The 23,620-nt window shown below is 48.5% G+C and overlaps 1 long non-coding RNA gene across 5 annotated transcripts in view; it reads right to left on the bottom strand.

Annotated features, from left to right (window-relative positions):
• Gm38722 overlaps nt 1-23,620 on the bottom strand; it is a 43,094-nt gene that overhangs the window by 10,499 nt on the left and 8,975 nt on the right. Inside the window, exon 3 of one of the 5 annotated variants that reach the window (XR_001784994.1) lies at nt 18,904-19,061. The exons of the other annotated variants lie outside the window; for them this stretch is intronic. This is a non-coding gene — a long non-coding RNA (predicted gene, 38722). Of the gene's footprint in view, nt 1-18,903; nt 19,062-23,620 lie in introns of those variants that run through there. 5 annotated transcript variants of the gene reach the window in all.

The following is a 23,620-nucleotide window of genomic DNA, read 5'->3' as shown; positions in this document are numbered from 1 at the left end:
GGCCAAAAGCAGGCTAAGACTAAGGTCGGGGCTACGGCCAAAGTCTAGTTAGCACTTGCCGCTGCGCCACCCACTTTCTCCTTATTTTGGCCTCTAAGTGTCAGGAGTCATAGCCCAGTGAGGGATCCAGACTCCCATCTCTCCTTTGCTGTTCTCTCTTTTTAACAACCAAGAAACGGGAAGTTAGACTGGTTTCCACAAACACCACTAGGTGGCGCTCCGCTAACGAAAATCTGAATGGACCGCACGGCCAGCTCATCCAGACCAAGGCTGACCTCCTGCCTCCATCTAAGTCACAGTGCCCCAGGTTCTCAATCCCTGTGTGTCCCAGCCTCAGCTTCCATTTAAGGCCTGAGGCAGATAAATGGGAGAGGGGACAAGGTTAGCTTATGGCTGCTCCCACCCAAGTGGTTCATATCCACTCTGCCTCCCTAGTTTCTAGAACGGAACAGAGGCAGGGTCAGGACGGGGCTCATTGGTAGAGCCGCACCTACAAACACCCAGTGAAGGAGCTGGGAGCCTGGCTCAACAGCAGAGCACCTGCAAAGCCCTGGATCCTAACTCCAGCACCAAAACTTAGTGAGTTAATCAAATTAAAAGTGCGATGATAGAGCCAGGCATGGTGGCAGCTGACTATAATCCTAGCAGCACTCGGGAGGCTGAAGTGGGTAGAAATTGGATTTTAAGGGCAGCCTGAGCTATGGTGAGATAAAGGTTCAGTAAGCAATAGTGACTCAGTTTCCCTCTTTCAGTTCCCCTGGGACAGCACTACCTAGCATCTATCTTTGCCCTCTCAGTTTGGGGGGGATGGTTTCAAAGCCCATAGAGAGATGGGAAGACCCATACTCTCCACTATACCCAAACGAAAGGGTCAGAGGCCCAGGTCCACCACTGAGCCGGCCCCATCCAAGGGAGCAGTTTTAATTTTACTGCTTGTCAGTCCAGGATCCATCCAACATTCCTTCCTCCAGGAAGGCTTTCATGACTTACTCCTAAGTAAAGACTCCAGCTGGACCTTCTACAGTAGGAAGTCCTGGGCCACAAAGTACTGTGGACTCAGAAGGTCCCCTAGTCAGACACACGGTGGGCTTGGCCAGTTGTCAGTGACGGGCTCTGGGGCAGAGATAGAATCACGATACTGGATCTTGGGAAAGCCTGTGAGGTGTCAGACACTGGTGTGATTAGAAAGGCCTTTAGGGTAGGTGATGAAAACTTAGAAAATACCCTAAGAGAAGTAGGTTTCATCTCATGTCATGAACCTCACTGGCTCAGAGAGGTCAAGTGGCTGATAGAACATCACACAGCAGAAGCAACACACAACGTGAGGCTGAGTGAAAAAAAAAGGGGGGGGAAGGAGAGGGAAAGAAAACTAAAATTAAGAAAATAAATATATGGGCCAGGTGTGGTGGCACACGCCTTTAATCCCAGCACTTGGGAGGCAGAGGCAGGCAAATTTCTGAGTTCGAGGCCAGCCTGGTCTACAAAGTGAGTTCCAGGACAGCCAGGGCTACACAGAGAAACCCTGTCCCGAAAAAAAAAAGAAAGAAAGAAAGAAAGAAAGAAAGAAAGAAAGAAAGAAAGAAAGAAAGAAAGAAAGGAAGGAAGGAAGGAAGGAAGGAAGAAAGGAAGGAAGAAAGGAAGGAAGAAAAGAAAATACATATATATATGAACACATGTATACACATGCACATACACTCCTTAGAATAGTCCAGATGGCACCTTTAACTTGTATCAAATGTTATCTACTTCTGTAAGACTCACCCCTAGGTACTATCTGTCACCCTGCCATATTAGCCTTGAGTAATAGACAGACTGCAGTAATACAGTCACCAGGACAATGACAGCAGTAATGAATGTCCCTGTGTGTGTAGAGGTCAGCAGGGCTGGGTCAGGCTGGGTCAGCAGGGCTGGGTCAGCTCAGGCAGCCTCCCCGATGCCAAGTCCCTGCAGTCCATGGACTCAGGCTGAGAGTCCTAGGGCACAGGGCAGATCCAGATGGAAACCCCAGGAAGGCACAGAGGCAGGAGTGAGCTCTGCACTGGCCTTGGGAGTCTGTGTTCTTGCCCCTGGGCAGCTCTGGGTCCTGCTTGGAGCTTCATTCATACAAGGTGAGCTGGCCTGGCTGAGCAGCAGAGAGTGGAGGGGGCGTAGAGACATAAACAGAGAGGCATGTTGCCACTGTGAAGACCACCCAGGGATGCGCATCAGGCCCCTCCTTCTCCCATTCCTTCCCTCTCCCGCTTCCTTTCTTTTCTCAGTGCCGGTCACTATTCATTCACCCAGAGTGTCAGCATCTTCCTCCTCCTCACCTCACAAACCAGCCGGACCAGCCACGAAGCCGGCCAGCGCCGAGGCCAGGCCCTCGGGTGCCAGGTTACCCAGCATGTATCAGAAGACAGCTGACTTCTCTGCTTCCCCTTCCAGAAGCCTGGAAAAGGCGCCAGGCCCAGCTCCCAGCCCCCTCGACATCTGCCACATGGGTGACTGGTGCCAAGTGTCCCTGGACAAGACAATATCTTAAGACTCCCCTTGGGCCAGGTGTGGTGGCCCACGCCATTAATCCCAGCACTTGGCAGAGGCAGAGGCAGAGGAGGCAGAGGAGGCAGAGGAGGCAGAGGAGGCAGAGGAGGCAGAGGAGGCAGAGGAGGCAGAGGAGGCAGAGGAGGCAGAGGCAGAGGCAGAGGCAGAGGCAGAGGCAGAGGAGGCAGAGGAGGCAGAGGAGGCAGAGGAGGCAGAGGAGGCAGAGGAGGCAGAGGAGGCAGAGGAGGCAGAGGAGGCAGAGGAGGCAGAGGAGGCAGAGGAGGCAGAGGAGGCAGAGGAGGCAGAGGCAGAGGCAGAGGCAGAGGCAGAGGAGGCAGAGGAGGCAGAGGAGGCAGAGGAGGCAGAGGAGGCAGAGGAGGCAGAGGAGGCAGAGGAGGCAGAGGAGGCAGAGGAGGCAGAGGAGGCAGAGGAGGCAGAGGAGGCAGAGGCAGAGGCAGAGGCAGAGGCAGAGGCAGAGGCAGAGGCAGAGGCAGAGGCAGAGGCAGAGGCAGAGGCAGAGGCAGAGGCAGAGGCAGAGGCAGAGGCAGAGGCAGAGGCAGAGGCAGAGGCAGAGGCAGAGGCAGAGGCAGAGGCAGAGGCAGAGGCAGAGGCAGAGGCAGAGGCAGAGGCAGAGGCAGAGGCAGGCAGAATTTAAGGCCAGCCTGGTCTACATAGTGAGTTCCAGAAAAGCCAGGACTACACAGAGAACCCTTGTCTCTAAATTAATTAATTAATTAATTTTAAAAATAAATAAATAAATAAAATTTAAAAATAAATAAATAAATTTTAAAAGTCTTTGTGGAGTCTCTCAGAGACCATTTGTTCAAAGGTTGATGGCTTCTGGGGTTCTGCACAGCAGATCACAGCAGCAAGTCTGAAGTTCCCACGAATCACTCCATCAAGGTCCCAGGCAGCCCCAAGCAAGATTCAGATGACACCGGCATATAATTGACCTAATTCAGACACAGGCTACACCACAGCTGGCCCTTGAGCCTTCCCAGGGGACAGGCTTTGCTGAACTGTGTGTATGACTGCAAAAGGGATGTCCAACTTGCTTACACGAAATGACTACTATAAAATTAATCAATTAGTTAATTAGCTACATTAATTAATTAAAATAGAAGTGTGATTCAAGTTCAGCCTCCGACTTACCTGAAGTCTGGGCAGACGTGAAATATGATCCTCCTGCCTCAGCCTCCTGAGTGCTAGAATTAGAAGTGTCACCTAGCCAAAAAACTTTATTTCAGCCAAACGCATATTCTGTGTCTCTTTGCCCTTGAAGTCACCCCCTCCTCGCCCACCAGATGAATCAACAGAGTGCCCAGGACCCAAGTGTTAGTAAAAACTTTCAAAGCTATCCAGCCAGCAGGCCACTCTTTTGGCAGTATGCATTGTTTTTGATGATGCTAGCACAAGGAAACCCAGGGCCTTGTTCATGCTAGATCTCTGAGCCACGCCCCCAGCTCCTCATTGGGGGATTCTAGGCAGGGGCTCTTTCACTGAACCACGCCCCCAGCCCCTCCCTGGGGGATTCTAGGCAGGGGCTCTACCACTGAGCCACGCCCCCAGCCTCTCCCTGGGGGATTCTAGGCAGGAGCTCTACCACTGAGCCACGCCCCCCAGCTCCTCACTGGAGGATTCTAGGCATGTGCTACATCACTGACTTATACATCCCCCTCAAAAAAGAAGTACTCATTAAGGGAGACCTGTAGCTGATACCATATTGTATGCACACCTTCTCAGTCCCATAGCCTTGGGCCTCACAGACACTCCATCCGCACAGGTACACTGTCTTGCCAGCCTCCCTGAGCCCCACCACCTCCTAGGTAACTGAAAGCTCAGTACACAGTGACTGTTTCAAGTCCAGCCTGCATCCCAAGCCAGGGACTAGAAGGTAGGCACAGGGGAAGCCACTGAGTGCCCACTCTGGGCTAGATTGTGACTTTTAGTTTGTGCTCAGCAGAACTCTCTACAAGAGTAATCAGGGGTAGAAGCAGAGAATATAAAGTGGGGGCTGGGGGGTATGGGAAGGACAGGGCAGCTCTTAGGGAGTCCTATCTCTGCCCTTGACAGTTCCTTTACCCCCACAGCTCCCTATGCCTCCTTCAGATCTTTCTGTGACAAAGGATGACTCCAACCAGAGCCTGGTCCTTTCTCACCTCAGAACTCAGGCTAAGAAGCCACTCTAACCTCAAGGCATATTTTCTGTTCCCTCTGTTTTCTCCACCCAATTCCTCTCCTCCCTCTCCCCAAACCATCTTACCCTGTAGCACAGGCTGGCCCTAAACCCTTCATCCGAGGATTACAGGTGCATCCTGTTCTGACGCCCAGCTTGGATTTTCTTTCATTTGAAACTTTCTTACATTTGAAAATATAAGGAGCAAAATGTGGCTAGGAGTGCCAGGCCACGGGTCTGTGATCCCAGCACTTTAGAGACAGGGGCAAGAGGAGCAGGAGTCAGGCTAGATTCCACTGTGTAGTGAGTTCAAGGCCAACATGGACTATATAAGAAAGGAAAGGGGCTGGAGAGATGGCTCAGGAGTTAAGAGTAAGTTTGCTAGTTGTTCTTCCAGAGGTCCTGAGTTCAATTCCCAGCACCCACATGGCACCTCACAACTGAGTAACTCCAGATCTAGGAGACTCGATGCCCACTTCTGACCTCCTTGGGCACCAGATATGCACATGGTGCACAGACATACATTCAGGCAAACATACATGCAAAATAATAAAATACATCTTTAAAATCTTTTCTTTTGCCAGGCGTGGTGGCGCACACCTTTAATCCCAGCACTCGGGAGGCAGAGGCAGGCAGATTTCTGAAGTGAGTTCCAGGACAGCCACGACTATTCAGAGAAACCCTGTCTCGAAAACAACAACAACAACAAACCTTTTCTTTTATATAAAGAAAGAATAAAAGGAAGGGAAAAAAGAGGGGATATAGAGAAAAAGTCTTGATAGGTAAACTGCTTGTCCTGCAAGCATGAAGATTGGAGCCAAGACTCCCAGAACCCACATCAAAGTGGAGAAGCCTAGTGACCATGTGAACCTGTGAACACGGCAAGGAACAGGGAGACCCCTGCGCAAGCTTGCTAGCTGGACAGGGCAGAGTCAGGGAGCTCTGAGCTCAGTGAGAGACCCCACCTCAATAAACAACAGACAATAGAAGACACCTGACATCAACTTTGGGGTTTCCACATGCACTCTGATACACATACACACTCACACATACATATATACACATATACACACATGCATACACACACACACACACACACATTTTAATTAAAAGGAAAACCCAGGAATTAAGGAATTAAACCCTAAACAATACTTCCTTGTCTGTAGCCCAGCTGTCTGCTAATTCATCTGTTTGTTAGGTGCGAGTTCCAGCTGTTTGGGGTACCCAGAGAAAAGAACCTGTCCTCCCCATCCCCACCTGTTCAGGCTGCTCTGTCCAAGGGACTTCAAACAACTAGTCACATCACAGCCACAGTCAAGAGCAGAGAGAAATGAATTTATGCTTGCTCACTTGCTTGTTCGCTTGCTGTGCTTTTCTGGATTTCTCTGCTCCTGTACAGTTCACGAACCCCTGTGGAAGGAATGGTGCCACCCACGGTGTGCACATTAATTCATCTAATTAAGATAATCCCTCCTGGACATGCTTACAGGCCAACCCAAAGAAGACAACCCTTCATTGAGACTCACTTCCCAATTGACGACTAAAGCTAGCCATCATGACAGCCAGGGCGCTGCTCCTGTGGCTTCTGATGTCAAATTGGGTCTGGTGATTGTCATGTGTGAACGCTTAAGAGAAGATAAATCGCACACTCTTTCATTCATTCAACAATGCCCTGGTGGGCGCGTGGTTAAGAGTTAACAGCATGTACTGCTCTTTCAGAAGACCTGAGTTTGGTCCCAATCACCAACATCAAGTTGATTCCCAACCATCTGTAATTCTAGCTCCAGGAGATCTGATGGATTCTCCTGGTCTCTGAGGGCACCAGTAAAAACTACAAAACAGCAATACTCCAGTAACAGGCAGGACACAAGGCTCCAGAGGCATGTGAGAATCTAAGTCAATGTGCCTGCTGGCCCTTATGCAAAGGAACAGACGTGCAGGTAAGGACATAGGCCATTGTAGCCCAGAGCCACATAGCATCCCACAGGGCAGGACGGATGCTTTGGGCTGCACGGAGCGAGTCTGACTCAACCAGAGGTCAGAAAAGGCTTATGAGCAAAGGGATCTCAGAATTGTCACCTTGAGTGATAGCCAGGAGAACAGGCTTTATGGGAAACGGGGTCCCTCTAGGGCAAACAGAATATGCAAATGAGAGCTCAGGCTAGTGGCCTGGAGCAAAAGGAGGGATGGTTAGCTGGTCAGCTCCGTCAGCAACCAGCTTCTGCAGAGCCCACATCTAGGGTCACAATGACATGGGTTGTACCTTGGGACAAAATGTCAGCTTAAGATCTGGTCTTTTTCCTCCATGTCCCCTGGTGTCCTCAAACCTGGGGAAGCAGTTCTCTGAGATCAAGATCCCTTCCTATCATCCTCTCTAAACACTTCAGAGACTTGGACACTCTATCTAAGTTGATTTAAAAATCATTTTGGCTTTTGCATTGTTGACTTGAGTAGTGTCTTAGTGAGGGTTTCTATTGTGCAACAGAGCATCATGACCAAAAAGCAAGCTGGGGAGAAAAGGGTCTATTTGCCTTACACTTCACATTGCTGTTCGTCACCAAAGGAAGTCAGGACAGGACTCAAGCAGGGCAGGAACCTGGAGGCAGGAGCTGATGCAGAGGCCATGGGGGATGTTGCTTACTGGCTTGCTCAGCATGGCTGCTTTCTCAGAGAACCCAGGACCCTCCAGCCAAGGGATGGCCCCACCCACAATAGGCAGGGTGCTCCCCCACTGATCATTAATTGAGAAAATGCATTATACCTGGATCTCATGGAGGCTTTTCCTCAAGGCTCCTTCCTCTCTGATGACTCCAGCTTGTGTCAAGTTGACACACAAAACCAGCCAGTACAGGTCTCATTCAGAACACTGTCTGCCATCTACCCTAGTGCCCACCTATGGGGATGCCCCAAGGCCTCTATTCCTAGACTAAGTCCCTAGAAACTGTCAACTTCCTCAACCACAGCATGGTCCCCTCATGACTGTGTGGGTGCGGAGACCAGTCAAGTTCCTTTGCTTTGCCTACCAGGAGCTCAGACATCCAATTACCAGGCAAGCAGCCCCAGGCCACATAGCAGTTATAACAGGCTGACTCATGACTGGCAATTATTTATGGAGCTCACCCATCCGCCAGTGTTGATTGCTGTTATAGTTTAAATGGGAAATTCCTCATTCCTCACGTCCATCCGCTCAGCCTCCCCTCCAGCAGAGGGCGATGTTTGGGGAGGCAGTTGATCACTAAGGGTAGGCGAACCAAAGATTATAGCGTGGCTCTGCTTTCTGCCGGAGTTTTCTCTGGTCCTAGCCCACCTAGATGTGAACAGGCTACCTTGTGCTACCCCCACCACGATCTATTTCCCCCACAATGACAATGGATGTCTGTCTTCTTCCCAAGCGTAAACCAAAAAAAAAAAAAAAACACTTCATGTTATGTCAATTAATTTTCTTTTCTCGTCTCGACACAAGCTAAGGTCATCTGGGAAGAGAGACCAGAACTTAGACAATGTCTCCATCACATTGGCCTGTGGATATATATCTGTATCAAGTGATGATTGATGTGGAAGGGTCTAGCTCACTAGCAGAGTTGCTACCTCTGGGCAGGCAGTCTTAGGCTGTGGGAAAAAGCAGGCCGGGCAAGCCATGGGGAGCAAGCCAGTAAGCAGCTTTCCTCCATGGCTTCTGCATCGGCTCCTGCCTCCAGGTTCCTGCTTTGAGTTCCTTCCCCATCTTCCCTTCATGCTGTAGTACAGCTGTAGTACAGCTGTAAGCTAAAATAAACCCTTTCCTCCCCAAGTTGCTTTTTGGTCATGGTGCTTTACATCCGAGGACAAACCGAGGCACCCTGCAGTGGTTTCTGTCAGATGTTTGGCCGTGGTGACGTAAGAGTAACTCATATTACTGCTTTATTGGCTTTTGTCTCATTTAAGCCCCAGATTCTGAATGGTCTCTCTGCACACACACACACACACACACACACCTATATACACATATACACACATACATGTGTTCATATACCCATGCATGCATACATATATATGTGCATGCAATAATGGATAAGTGAATATATGAATATTTATATCTGTGTGCATGTGCACATGTGTGCATGCATGCATGGTATGTGAACACATGTATGCATGCATGTATATGTGTGTGCCGGTATGTATATATTCGTAGGTAGGTGAAACAGAGTCTCTTTATGCACCCAGGCTAGCTTTGAACTTCCAATCCTCCTGGCCTTGGCTCTGAATTGCCCTAAGTCTCACCCTTAGCCATCCTGGCTGTCTGCCCCAGTCATGGGACTCTGGCTCCTGGACACTGACACACCATTGTAGTTTCCAGAAGGGTGCGGGGGTGGGGGGGAGGCAAGAGGCAGAAAAAAGGAGTGTCATGTTATTGCATACTTTTTCTTGAGTTTGTGATAAGCTCCTATTAGCCTATAGATCTGGTCCCATAAAATAGATTTGTGGACTTGCAGCCAGACACAGCCTCGTTCTTGAGCCTCGCTAATGGCTCATTTTTTCATCGTCTTCCTGGAGTAACTGATTGTCATGAATTTTTCACCCAAATGTTGCCACTAAAGATGTCACCAGCTTCCCTCCCCGGGAGATTTTACAATCTGGCTCTAATGGGGTAGGGACAGAACACATGGAGACAGAGGAATAGTTATGCCCCTGTAGGGAGAAAGGAGCTCGGGCTAGGGAGACAGCTCCGTGGGAAAGGTGCTTGCCTCACAAGCAGGAAGGCCTGAGTTTAGATTCCCAGAGACCAGGTTAAAAAAACACACCAACAAGCAAGCAAACCAAAATCAGGAGTGGTGGTGTACACTTGTAACACCAGGGACTGGGAAAGGGGAAGCAGAGAGTGCAGGATCCCTGGGGCTCGCTGGCCAGCTAGCCAAGTCTATTCCGTTAAAGTTAAGGCTCATTTCAAACAAAAGTGGAAGGCACCCGAGGAACAACAGCCAAGGTCGTCCTCTGACGGACACATGCGTGCATGTATCCCACACACAGGCACATGCAGGCACCCACATAGACAGACTTAGGCATTTACCCGGATATACAGGTACTCACACAAACAAGCACACATATATAAATATATACATATATATGTAAACATGATACGTAGATAGGATATGTATATATTTATTTATATATGACTTTATATATCTTTTCATAGATAGATAGATAGATAGATAGATAGATAGATAGATAGATAGAACTCACTGAGTGGTGTGGCACATCCCTTTAATTCTAGTACTCAGGAGGCAGGTGGATCTCTCACTCAGGCTCAGCCACAAGCTGGTAAGGGTGGGACAGAAGGGCTGGGACTCAGAGAGGTTGAGTAACTTGCCCAAGGACACAAAGCTCACTCATACAGCAGAACCAGGAAGCAAACCCAGGTCCCAAGGGCTCCAGAGTCTGCACTTTGATATGTTCATGTCTGCCTTACATGACCTGAGTCAGACTCCTGGGGTCTGACCCTCAATTCTGCCTCAAGATTCTCAAAGAACAAATAAGGTAACAAGAAACAGGTTTGCTGGAGCATGCCTGTAAACCCAGCCTGTAAGCCCAGCCTGTAAGCCCAGCAGTTGAGAGGCTGAAGCAGGAAGATTGTGATGAGTCAGAGGTCAGAATGGGCTACATAAAGAGACTCTGCCTCAAAAGAAAGAGTTGGCTATGGTTGAGTAGCCTGTAATCCCAGTACTAGAGATCCAGAGGCAGAAAGATTGAGAGTTCAAGGTCATTCTTGGGCAGAGTTAAGGCCTGCCTGGGATGCTCAAGACCCTGTCTAAAAAATAAATAAATAAAATAAAAAAAGAAGGAAAGGAAGAAAGAGGAGGAGAAGGAGGAAGAAAAGAAATAGTACTCAGAACCCTTCAAGGACAGAAGCCCACATCCAGGTCTTGCACACCCTTCCTAGGATGGGGAGCTCGCTACCACTCAAGACCTCTTTTTAAAAAAAAAAAAAAAGATTTATATATTTTATTTTATGTATGTGAGTATACTGTCACCCTCTTCAGACACTCCAGAAGGGAGTATCTGATCCCATTTCAGATGGTCATGAGCCACCATGCAGTTGCTAAGATTTGAACTCAGGACCTCCGGAAAAGCAGTCAGTGTTCTTAACCACTGAGCCATCTCTCCAGCCCCACTCAAGACCTCTTAACAGATCTCATAGCTCTGACTGATGATGAAATGGATTCCACCATTGTTACTCTGGCCTTCCTGTCTAGTCCTTGCATCTGAGCTTTGTGAGGTCCCCGTGGAGTCTACAGAGAGGGACTCCTCACAGAGCGACTCCATTGGATCTGAGAGCAGATGTCATTGCCTCCTAGATACTCTTAGCTTCAGAACTCAATCCTCTGAGAGGTCGTGAGCAGGCCTGGCTTGCAGTCCCCACATCTTCAAGGCTAAAAGGAGAGGGGACCTAGAGCCAAGTCTCACAGAGCAACTCAGAACATGTCTGTGGAAGGCTGGGAATGTGGCTCAGAATGCAAGATGCTATGGTTTCCAACCCAGCACCACAGAAACTGGGCGTGAAGGAGCAGACTGTAAGCCTAGCATTTAGGAAGTGGAGGCAGGAGGACTATGAGTTCAAGGTCATCCTTGGCTACATAGCAAGTTCAAGGCCAGACTAGGTAACATGATACCCTCTCTCCAAAAATTAATTAATTAATTAGTTAATTAATTAATTAAATGTTAAAAACAATATGCATGTGATAACTTAGTAGTAAGTAAAGGTCTTGCCTTACAAGAGTGAGAACCTGGGTTCATTTTCCAGAATCCACATAAATATATATTTTTAAGATGAACACTGTGGTACCTGTTTGGAATCCTAATGGTTGAGAAAAGGACACAGGTGGATCCCTGGGGCTTGATGGCCAACCAGCCTAGACTAATAGGTGAGTTCCAGGCTAGTGAGAGACCCTCTCTTGAAAACAAAGTAGCCTTTGTCCTGATAAACAACATATAAACTTGAACTCTGGCCTCCACATATACACCACCTGCGTGCACGAACACACATACCTGCACAGATACATACATGCACACACATAAACAATGCACAACACACACACTTGCATCCCACACCTGCACACACCTAAACAGTGTACACACGCACACCCAGAACATAGCTACAGATTGATTGATTGGCACATTACAAGAACCAGACACTTTTTGCATGGCACCCCTGGCTGTAGCCAGCTTACTGCCCTATAAATGAGTAAGAAGTGTGTTGACTGATTCACGAGGAGGCAGAGCCAAGCCCAAGACAGTCACCCAGGGATGACTAGTGCTGGAACCCTAGTGAATGCCTGCTGAACAAGTTATCAGCCTTGCCCAGAGGGCAAGGAGAGGTCCCGGAAGGCTTCCCAGAGGAGGGAACAATTCACTCACTACCCATTAGTGGTGTTTGGTTTGCCACCAACCTGGTGACCCAGTGACTCTTGCTTGGTGGTTCCATTGTGGGAGAGGTAGACTGGTGAGAGTGTGGGGCAATTTCAAAATCTCTCAACATGGTTGTTGTGCATACCTGAAAGTCGCAGCTCTCCGGAGGTTGGAATAGGAACGGTTTACATTTGAGGCTAGCCTGGACTACATATCAGGATCTCGGGTCAAACAAAGCAACGGTGAAAGCACTGGAGAGATCGGTCAATGGAGAACATGCTTGCTCTGCGAGCATGAAGACCTGAATTGGAATCCCCAGGACACGATGACAAACAAGGTTGTTCACGTTTGGGATCCCTGTTTCCTATGGAAGATAGTAGGTGGAGACAGGAGACTCCTAGAAGGCCCTGGGCCAGGCTAGCCCACTGTAGGTATCAGTGAACAAGTCCTAGTTAGGTTTCTGTTAACTGTGGTAACACTTCTGACCAAAAACAACTTGCTGAGGAAAGAATTTGTTTCAGCCAACAGCTTACACTCCATCCTTGAGGGAGGGCAAGGCAGAAACCGAAGCAGAAGCCGTGGGGGAATGCTGCTTAGCAGCCTGCTCAATCTGCTTTCTCAAACAACTAAGGACTGCCTACCCAGGGGCGGCACTGCTTGCCCACAGTGAGCTGGACCCTTCCACAGCAATCATCAATCAAGAAAATGTACCACAGGCTTGCCCATAGCCAGTACAACAGGAAATTCCTCAAACCAGGTTCCCTGACCCCAGGTGACTCTAGATTGTGTCAAGTTGGAAACAAAATGAAGACTGCCTCAGGCAAGGTTGAAGAATCCTCTCTGATCTCCACATGGTACATACATGACGCCCATGTTTATGTCTACACATACATATGCATGTGTGTGCAAGCATGTGCACACACATACTCAAGAAGTAGAGGCACAGAGATATCTGAGTTTGAGGCCCATGCTCATGTCTACAAACACACACACACACACACACACACACACACACACATACACACACACACACACACATACACACACACACACACACACACACACACACACACACAGAGGAGGCAGAAGACAGATCTTTGAGTTTGGGGCCAGTCTGGTCTACAGAGTGAGCTCCAGGACAGCCAGGGCTACACAGAGAAAACTTGTCTTGAAAACAAACAATTAATATAATCCTACCACTCAGGAAGCTAAAGCAGGAGGATTGCCTTGAGTTTGAGGTAAACAGTGGCTACCAACAGAGACACCGTGCCTGTTCCTCAACAGAAGACTGACGAATTGAATCGGTGATTCAGAGGCAAAAGTTAAAACCACAGAAGAATGAGAGGAAAACATGAATGAGTCCCTTTATAACAGCAGCATGGGAAAGCCATCCAGTAAAGATTCAGAACTTAAAAGGCAGAAGAGATGAACAGTTAAGATAGTAAGGACGACAACAAGGACAGAAAATCTTCTATGTGACAAAAAGCACCATGAGCAGGGTGAGGACAGGATCCTCACAACTCATACCACAGGCAAAATCTCATCTCTCTCATATATAAAGAGTTTCTACCCATCAAGAAGAAAAGACCTGCTTGTTTTATGTCAATTTGATACACATGGGAGTCATTTAGGAAGAAGGCACCTTAATTGAGAAAATGACCCTCACCAAGTTGGCCTGTGGTTATGACTCTGGGGTGTTTTTTGATTGATAATTGATATAGGTGGGCCCAGTTCACTAAAGGAAGTACCACCCCTGGGTCAATAGTCCTGGGTTTATAAGAAGGCAGGCTGAGTGAACAAGGGAGCAAGCCAGTAAGCAGCATCCTTGTCTGGCCTCTGCTTCAGTTCCTGCCGCCAGATTCCTGCCTTGAGTTCCCTCAGTGATGGCCTGTGACTAGGATGTGTAAGATAAACCTTTTCTTTCTCAAGTTGATTTCAGCCATGATGTTTATTGAAGCAGTGGAAACCCTAACTAAGACATAGTTGGAGAGATTAAGAATGCTTGCCAATCTTTCCAAAGAACAGAGTTCCGTTCCCAGCATCCACATCAGGCAGCTCAAAACTGTTGGTAACTCCAGATTTAGGGGGTGTGAAACACTATCCTGACTTCCAAGGACACACACACTAATAACAACAACAACAACAACAACAACAACTATTTTTTTTAAAGACTTATTTATTTATTATATGTAAGTACACTGTAGCTGTCTTCAGACACTCCAGAAGAGGGCATCAGATTTCCCTATAGATGGTTGTGAGCCACCATGTGGTTGCTGGGATTTGAACTCGGGACCTTCAGAAGAGCAGTCGGTGCTCTTAACCACTGAGCCATCTCACCAGCCCAACTGTCTTTTTAAAAGACCTCTAAGAGGCAGGCGGATTTCTGAGTTCGAGGCCAGCCTGGTCTACAGAGTGAGTTCCAGGACAGCCAGGGTTACACAGAAAAACCCTGTCTCAAAACAAAACAAACAAACAAACAAACAAACAACAACAACAACAACAAAAAGACCTCTAATCCAATAGGAAAGTGAGTGGGGAGAAAAATGGCCATGACATTCCAAGGGAAAGAAATGTGGGCAGGAATTAAATATGTGACTACTCAACCTCACAGAGAAAAAACGAGGGGCTGGGGCATGGCTCAGTGGTAGAGCCCCTGCTTAGAATCCCCCAGGGAGGGGCTGGGGGCGTGGCTCAGTGGTAGAGCCCCTGCCTAGAATCCCCCAGGGAGGGGCTGGGGGCGTGGCTCAGTGGTAGAGCCCCTGCCTAGAATCCCCCAGGGAGGGGCTGGGGGCGTGGCTCAGTGGTAGAGCCCCTGCCTAGAATCCCCCAGTGAGGGGCTGGGGTGTGGCTCAGTGGTAGAGCCCCTGCCTAGAATCCGCCAGGGAGGGGCTGGGGGCGTGGCTCAGTGGTTGAGCGCCTGCCTCACAGGCACAAGGGCCTAAGCAAGCAAGCAAACAAACAAACAAAAACCCAAGAGAATGAAAGATGAACTGAAACTATCTCAAAAAAAAAAAAAAAAACCCACTTCTTGCCTATCAGATAGGCATAAATCCAAAAACATGACAACACAGGTTACGGCATGGGGAAGGAGATGCTCTCCCATGTCACCGGTGAAATGCAAAACAGTACAACAGTCCAGGATGAAAAATGACTTGATAATTCTTATCAGAGTTCCAGGCATGTTTACTCCATGACCTGGTGATCCCACGGGTGGGAATCTGCTCCAAAGACATCCCCTGAGCGTGTGAGAAGCGATGTCGGAACAAGCTTATTCATCGAAGCTGAGAGTCACGATAACAACAAAACCCGGCAACATCCCAGTCATCCTAGAAATGTGCGTTAGAGAGTGTGGTCCAGCTGCTTTGTGGAATAGTATGCAGCTGCCTGGGATGAGGAGACAAGGAGGAAGAGGGAGAAAGGGAGGAGGAGGAAGACAGGAAGGGGGAGGAGGAGAGGGAGGAGGAGAAGGAACCTCTGCTGGTCTCAATGTTCAGTGGTTTCCCAAACACAGGATTTGGTAGAAGGAACAGAACAATAGCTATGTATGTAAATAGAGCTTGCTGTATTCATTTGCATAACGAAATCCTGGAAGGAAACACAGGAAACTAATTAACTGTTTCTCTAGGGAGCAGTGGACGGGCAGAAATGGGATTTCAGTGAATGTCTGTGTGTTAATAGCGACGTGGAGCCCGACCATAGGAGTGTATTACATATTCAAGCTTCTATAATGATATTAAAATTAGTGACCTGCCCTGTCAATAAACATAAATGCATTCTGGTGTTCAACTGGTCATCTGCTTATTCCTAAATACCATCTTAGATTCATAGGAACCGACTCTAGTTAGGGGCAGACGTCAGAAAGGGGTCATGCCAGGTAGGTCACTGAAGAAAAAGAAAAAGAAGAAGGGGGCTGGAGAGATGGCTCAGAGGGTAAGAGCACTGACTGCTCTTCCAAAGGTCATGAGTTCAAATCGTTCAAATCCCAGCAACCACATGGTGGCTCACAACCATCCTTAATAAGATCTGATGCCCTCTTCTGGTGTGTCTGAAGACAGCTACAGTGTACTTAGATATAATAATAAAATAAATCTTTAAAAAAAAAAAAAGAAAAGAAAAAGAAGAAAATCCACAGCCTTGGGACCAGTGCTCTCGAAGCTAATGTGCAAGTCACATTAGGAAGACTGTGGCCACAGTCTGCTGTTAATGTTAGGTCTCTCTGGAGCCCTGCCCAGGTCTTCATATATTCACAAGGTCAATGCTAAACTAAGCATCTCACTTGAGTGGGTACTGCCTAAAGAGAGGACACTTAGATATAGGGGGAGGGGGGCAGAGGGACAGAGGCCATCAAGGAGGGCTCAACTTGAGCTGCCAGAGTTTATCTCTAAGCACAAGCATCCCCTAGTTGATACCATGGCAAGTGGCTAAGAAGCCACCCCACCCCCCAAATCGAGGCAGTTCTGGCTTTTCTGTGGGGATAGATGAAGGATGGAGTTCGAAGGACGCATCCGCATCCGGGAGCTAGGAGGCAGCCCAGCTGTTAAGAACTGTATTAGTCTTAGAAAAATACCCTGAGTTTAACTCCCGGCACCCACAGCCAGCAGTTCAGTCACCTCTAACTTCAGCTCCTGTGCTGTGCATCAAAGGCTTGCCACCTCTGTGACACCTGCATTCATGTGCACATAACACACACACACACACACACACACATGACTAAAAGGAATGCAAAGAAATCTTCAGACTAAAGGGACTATTCTGTATCTTGTCTCAGTCACAGAGGCTTCCCGACACCAACAAGATGGTCAGCCTCTTCTTGGGCCTCCTTCCCCGACCTGCGTCCTGTTCCGCTGAGCCGAAGAGAAGATCCTCATCCACTCACCCTTTCCCCCCACTATAGCATGCAGCCGCCCTATGACAGTAAGCACTTCCACACCTTCTCTGAGCCTAGCATGCCACAGGAGCACCATGCAAACGGTAGAGCACTGTGCATTCCGGCAACGTCCCCTGGGGTGGGCAGGCTGGGCAGGAGAGGAAGGCTGTAAGTGATTGCCTCTTCCCACTACAGGCCTGGCTTTTACTGCCTGTATTAAATGCGTGTTGGCTCACTCTCCACCCGCCCGGCGGCTTGCACACACCTGTACATGGAAGGTTGTAATTTTGTAGTCTGAATCACTGGGTGAGATCACACCCAAGTTACCGGCAGTCCGCTCCTTAGGGCGGGCTGGGCAGGCAGCCGCCTTTGTCTCCCAATTATGGAGTCTTTTATTGCTCTTTTAGTTGGAAAAGAAACACCCAAAGAGGCTGAGTCTGGGAGTAGTGTGGTTGTCAATGAAAAGTCACGCAAAGGCACCAAGATCTGGGGCAGGTAGAAGCCCTGGGTGTTCATTGGAGCTCACCTCTCAGCCGGATGTGGAGAGGCTGAAGCGGGGACCGCCTGGTACACGAACTTCGGCATTTCACTGGGAAATCTATACATTTTATCCCTGGGGACTGCTGCTGTGTGACTCTGGGAAAATCACCTCTCTCTGAGAATCCCTGTTCTTATCTATACAATGGAATGATACCAAAGTATGGTACTAAGTAGGTCCTTGTAAGCCCAACCAAGTCTTCCTTTCCTTGTCTAGTCGGTTCCTCAAATACCTGCACACAATTGTGCACACAGTAGGCATACAGGATAGCGGAAACTCATGGACCTGGGACATGACTCTTCCTTCATTCTATAAATATTGACCTACTGTGTGCTAGGTTTGGGAAAATGCTGAGATCAGCTTCCTGCCCTGGAGGGATTCACAGCCCTGGGTTGGGGACAGACACCTGTAACTGTCACAAGTCACAAGAGATGAGTGACAAGTTACCAACACCAAGTAAAATTCACAGGGTGTTCCCTATCCCCAACATGCGTCAGATAGGCCTTTAGGGTACAAGAAATGATGCTTAGAGTGTGACTTCCTGTGTGTGGGAGCTGGGGGAGGGGAGAGCGAGCTAGTGAAGGAGTAATGATGTCTCCAGAGAAGGAAGTGTTCAGAGAAAGGCTGGTGATAAGAGAGAAGAGGGGAAGCAAACATGGAGATGGATGAGCCAGAACCAGTTCCTAGAGGGGCTTTGCAACAGGCTGTGTGATTCCAGCTTAATACAGAGGCATGTAGTGGGACTATGAGTATGGCTTAGCTGTAGAGCACCTGCCCAGAGTCCCCAGTGAGGGGATGGGGGCGTGGCTTAGTGGTAGAGCCCCTGCCTAGAATCCCCCAGTGAGGGGCTGGGGGCGTGGCTCAGCGGTAGAGCACCTGCCTAGAATCCCCCAGTGAGGGGCTGGGGGCGTGGCTCAGTGATAGAGCCCCTGCCTAGAATCCTCCAGTGAGGGGCTGGGGACGTGGCTCAGTGGTAGAGCCCCTGCCTAGAATCCTCCAGTGAGGGGCTGGGGGCGTGGCTCAGTGGTAGAGCCCCTGCCTAGAATCCCCCAGGGAGGGGCTGGGGGCGTGGCTCAGTGGTAGAGCCCCTGCCTAGTATGCATAAGGCTCTGAGTTCTATCTCCAACACTGAAAATATAATAAAACATTGATAGGGTCTAAAAGGGGGCTATACATATAAACAAAAACAAGGAAGTGAAGGGTCTGGAGAGGGTTCATCAGCTAAGGGCACACACCATGCTCTTGTAGAGGCCTGGGTCCAGTTCCTAGAACCACATCTAGAAGCCCATAATCACCTGTAACTCCAGCTCCAGGAGATCCAACACCTCTGACTTCCATGAACAATGTATGTGCACATATTCTCATACACACAGACATACCCACATACACATAAAAATTATAAAAATAAATACCTCTTTTTAAATCCTGAGTGGAGTCGGAGAGATGTCTCAGCAGTTAAGAGCACTGGCTGCTTTTCCAGAGGATCCAAGTTTGGTCCCAGTACTCACGTGGCAGCTCACTCCACTGCCTGCAACTCCAGTCCCAGGGGATCTAACACCTTCTTCTAGCCTTCTTACCTGGCACATATGTAGCAAACAGACGTACATGCAGACTAGACACTCATATATGTAAAATAAATTAAAAGTTTTAAAATTATTTTTAATTGAGCAATTGAACACATAAACAAATGGGGAGAGAAAGACAGCTCTTCCATGTTAAAATCCTGATTATACTTCTAAGAAAGCGAGGCCAGGTTGTGCACACCAGGAGCCCCAGGAATTCGGAAGCCAAACTCAATAGCAAATTCAAGGTCAGCCTGCTTGAGACACTGACCCAGAAAAGCCAAAAATAAAAAAGGAAGTTAATTAATTTGTAAGATCACATTAAATAAATACTTGTAGAAGAAAAGAAAGAAAGAAAGAAAAGCAGTCCCATTAGATGCCCAGTGACACTGGTTGCAGGTGATACCCCCCAGTGAGTGGTATTGACATTGGATGAGTGGTTGCGGTGGTGAAGACCCAGAGCACCAGCCCTCAGAAGGCAGAGGCAGGATCTCCTGTTGAGTGCAGACCTGGTCCTGGACTCAAAATACACTCTTCAACAGAGCTTATGTTTTGTTGATGTGTGTGTGCACGCGTGTGTATGTATTTGTGTCTGTTTGTGTGTATATGTGTGTGTGCGTGTGTGTGTGTGTGTGTGTATGTGTATGGGGGTGTTTTTGTTTGTGTATGCTTGTATGTGTGTTTGTGTGTGTTTTTCTGTGTGTGGGGAGCGCGGTACACTTGTGTGGGTTAGAGGACAACCTTGAAGGGTTAGTTCTCTCCATCCATCCTTACATGGGATCCAAGGATCCAACTCAGGTCTCTAGGCTTGTGAAACAGTCGCCTTTACTGATGAAACTTTTCTGATCCAGTTGTTTCACCTTTGATATAGGGTCCCCCATAGTCAAAGGCTTGTCTCTAACTCCCAGTCCTCCTGCCTCTACCTCCCAAGTGCTAGGATTATAGGTATGTGCCTCCATGCTGTTTAAGGGAATTTTTTTTTTCTGAAATACAGTTTCCATATGTAGCTCAGGCTGGCTTTGAACTCACTGCAATCCTCTTGCCTTCCCCTCCCAATGCTGGGATTAAAGACATGAGCCATCACACTTTATAAACATTCTCCCTTCTAGGGAAAATCAGGGTGCTGGCAGGATGGCTCAGCAGATAAAGGCCTTTGTCGCTAAGCCTGATAATCTGAGTTCAAATCCCAGAGCTCACATGTCAGATGGAAAGAACCAACTCCATAGATTGCCCACTCACAAACACACAATAAGTTAGTGAATGTTTTCAAAAGAAAGAAGATGAAGAATTATCAAACATACAATGGAGGGTCCAAGGTAGGATCCCAAACCAGGGGCCACATAATTCTATTTCCAAAATAGATATACGCATTTAGCCTCAGCTTATACAATAACAGGGAAATAACAAGCAGTCCGATTGGATGGTTGAAATTTATCTACAGCAAGTCGGGTTTGGTACCTCAGTCTTGTTATCCCAGTGAGGGGAGACTAAGGCAGGAGAGTCATGAGTTCAAGTCTAGCTTGGACTATATAGTGTGTATGTGTGTTTGTGTCTTAATTTTCTAGGCAGGGATATTTTGCCTGCGTGTATCTGTGCACAGGCCAGAAGAGGTCACTGAATCCCCTGGGGCTAGAGTTTAAGCCAGTAATGAGCCATCACATGGATGCTGGGGATCGAACTCCGATCCTCTGGAAGAGCAACCTGTGCTCTTGACCTTAGAGCCATCTCTCCAGCCGGACTGTCTCATAATTAAAAAATAAGCATTGGACTGGGCTTATGGTTAAGGAAGTACACTGCTCTTACAGGGACCTGAGTCTGGTTCCCTGCACCCACACTGGGTAGTTCAGAGCCACCTATATAATCCCAGCTCTTCTGGCTCCTTGGGCACCTGAACTTGTGTGCAAATACCTTGCTCCCTAGTCCCCTCCCCCGTGTGCATGTGCACACACACACACACACACACACACACACACACACACACTGAGAAATAAACCTTGGGCTTGAGAGAAAGCTCAGCGCACACACACTGATCTTGCAGAGGACCTGAGTCCAGTTCCCAGCATCCAGGCTGAAATTCCAGCTCCAGAGGAACCTGACTCCTGTAACCTCTGAAGGTGACTCCACACATGTGTGCATACTTCCTTCTGCTCCCAACACACACACACACACACAAATACGTAAGTAAATAAATAAATAAGTCTTAAAATCACATGAATAAAATAACATTTTAGACCAACAAGAACACACACACACACAAAAGAAAACCATACGAAGATAGAGAACATTTAAGGCCTCCTTTCTGGGACCCAAGGAGGACAACAGAGGAAGCAAGCAAAGCCCACAGACTCTCAGCTTTCTGACACTCTTCTGGGGCTACCTTCCGGAATTTGATAAGTGCAGCATCGTTGTCTGTTAACTTTGAAAGCTAGGGGTTAGGGATGCAGAAGAAATTGCTCTTTTCTCAGTTTTCTTTTTCTTTTATTTTTTAAAGATTTATTTATTATTATATGTAAGTACACTGTAGCTATCATCAGACACACCAGAAGAAGCCATCAGATCTCATTACAGGTGGTTGTGAGCCACCATGTGGTTGCTGGGATTTGGACTCAGGACCTTCGGAAGAACAGTCAGTGCTCTTAACCGCTGAGCCACCTCTCCAACCCTTTTCTCAATTTTCAATAAGCCAATATGTAGTGTAGGCAAGAAAGAGATGCTGTATAGTTGGGTAATATGGTACATTTCTGTAATCCCCACAGTAGAAAGGCTGAGGCAGGAGGATTAGAATTCAAAACCAGCCCGAGCAACTTCGAACATTTCTACCTCCCAAAAAGTATATAGAAGATGAGGGCCTTGGCTCGAGATTCAAATACTCACCCAACATTCCCAGGACCTTGGGCTCAATGTCTAGTACCTCCGAGTGCTAGGGACTGAGCCCACTTGGAGGTACTAAGTATTGTACCCAGGGCCTTGTGGGTGCTAGGCAAGTACTCTACTGCTGAGCCATGCTTGCAGCCCCAACTGGAAGATTCTATGCAAGTGTTTTCTCACTGAGCAACAGCCACAGCCCCTCCCTACCTAACTACCTAACTTGGCCCCCAGCACCTGACAAAAACCAGGTAAACACTATGTCACATGCCTACCACTCTGTCATACTTCTTAATTTGAGACAGGTATTTACTGAGTTGCCCAGGCTGGCCTGAAACTTGCCATCCTCTGCCTCAGCCTCTGGATTTCCTGGGATGCTATGACTGAACCACCAGGTCTAGCAGCATCCTCTAACTCTAGACTCCCTGCTAGCTTGCTGCGCTGGACACACCAAGCCTCTCCCCAGCCCCATCCTCTCAGCCTGGTGCAGCCCCCCTCCCTGCCGTCAAGGCTCTGAGGGTTGGAACGACTGGCTAATGACAGGGAAAGTGCTGAGACGACAGGTTATTTCAACAGTGTCCTCATCCGTTGGGTATTTCAACATTCTGTGTTTGTGCAAGAGCCATAATGGGACGCGTCATAAACTCACACTGTCTCAAAGCTTGGGCACGTCGTGGCGGGATACGGGGGAACTGTCCGGGTTTAGCAATCAAGCTGTCTCCAGGCTCTGGCTCCTTAGGGTGAGTTGGGCTCGGCCCATGCACAGCCCTGGAGAGAAATCTCAGGATGTCAGAGAAAATCCAGAGCAATTACCTCTGGGGGTAGTTAGATGAGGGTACAGATATCAGGCCCCACTTTTCTGCCTGCCAGGAGGGAGGAGGGCTAGCTTGTCCCTTCACCAGGCCTGTGAGGGAGGAGGTCACCAATGACCTCATGAGGACAGAGGTTGTGAATCATGGCTCAGACCTGGTCCCATTTCCTTGGAGGAGAGCAGGCATGTTGGTCTCCACTGGGGCTCCTTTGTGCCTGGAGCTAGTCACCACCATGTCTTGATGGATATTCCAAAGAACTAACTCTTGAAGAAGGCTGTAAGAACCCAGTAGCCTCCTATAGGAAGCCACATTTGGGATCAGAATTATCCAATCAGATCAGCTGTGACACAAGATTTGGTTGAGGGGCTAAACTGAAGGGGGAGTGTGGAGGAATCACCTCAATGAAGCTGAGAATGAGGCTGAGAGAAAGGCAGAAGAGCTTTCATTGGGTGGGACAATACCAATCATTCTTTCACTGTTGTGTGTGTGTTGGGGGGGGGGGTTGTGTGTGTTCCTGGGGATTGAACCTTGTAGATGATAGGCAAACACACTACCATTGCCTGAAGCCCATAGACCCTTAATGGGGGATTCTAGGCAGGGGCTCTACCACTGAGCCACGCCCCCAGCCCCTCCCTGGGGGGATTCTAGGCAGGGGCTCTACCACTGAGCCATGCCCCCAGCCCCTCCCTGGGGGATTCTAGGCAGGTGCTCTACCACTGAGCCATGCCCCCAGCCCCTCCCTGGGGGATTCTAGGCAGGTGCTCTACCACTGAGCCATGCCCCAGTTCCTCCCTGGGGGATTCTAGGCAGGTGCTCTACCAGAGAGCCATACCCCAAGGCTCTCACTGGGTATTCTAGGCAAGGGTTCTACTCCAGTATCTCCAGTCTACATCACTG

Source organism: Mus musculus, chromosome 5 (assembly GCF_000001635.26).
Source record: "Mus musculus strain C57BL/6J chromosome 5, GRCm38.p6 C57BL/6J".
Lineage (NCBI taxonomy): Eukaryota > Metazoa > Chordata > Mammalia > Rodentia > Muridae > Mus > Mus musculus.
The sequence above is the reverse complement of the archived record's forward strand: the minus strand, read 5'-3'. Positions and strand labels throughout refer to the sequence as shown.